This window comes from Triticum aestivum, chromosome 6A (genome assembly GCF_018294505.1).
Source record: "Triticum aestivum cultivar Chinese Spring chromosome 6A, IWGSC CS RefSeq v2.1, whole genome shotgun sequence".
NCBI lineage: Eukaryota > Viridiplantae > Streptophyta > Magnoliopsida > Poales > Poaceae > Triticum > Triticum aestivum.
The window spans coordinates 617,396,142-617,396,825 of NC_057809.1; positions in this window are offsets into that span (position 1 = coordinate 617,396,142).

A 684-nucleotide genomic window follows, 5' to 3' on the forward strand; every position below is an offset into this window, starting at 1 on the left:
CGCCGGTGTGCGCTACGATCGATTGGAGGGAGGAGAGGGGCCGGGGAGGGGCTCACAGCGACGGCGAGGCGAGGTCGAGGCGACGGCGACGGCGACGGCGAAGCGAGGGGATCGGCGACCGGGACGGCGACGGAGCGGCGACGGGGACGAGGGCGGCGACGGGGACGAGGGCGGCGACGGCGACGGGGGCGGCGACGGGGACGAGGGCGCGACGGGGACGGCGTAGGACGGGTGCGGCGTCGATCGGGAAGAAACAGAGTGGGAGAATGAAATTTTTCGAAGTGTTGTATATATAGAAGGCACCTTTAGTACCGGTTGGAGCCACCAACTGGTACTAAAGGTCTGTTTTGGCTAGCCCAAGCGGCGGGAAGCGACCCCCTTTAGTACCGGGTGGTGGCTCCAACCGGTACTAAAGGCCCCCCTTTAGTATCGGTTGGTGCCACGAACCGGTACTAAAGGGGGGTGCGCTGCCAGGCGAGGGGCGCAAAAGTTTAGTCCCACCTCCCTAGCCGAAGGGCGCTTACACCTGCTTATAAGCCCCGCCGCCGCTGCTATCTCGAGCTCCTCTCTAAAGCAGGCCTTCTGGGCCTACCTCTGCTACTCTGCCTTGTGGGGCCTATTGGGCTTGCGGGCCTGCATCCTGGCCCAATAACAGGTTGTGTTTCTAGTCGTATGCAGGCCGCT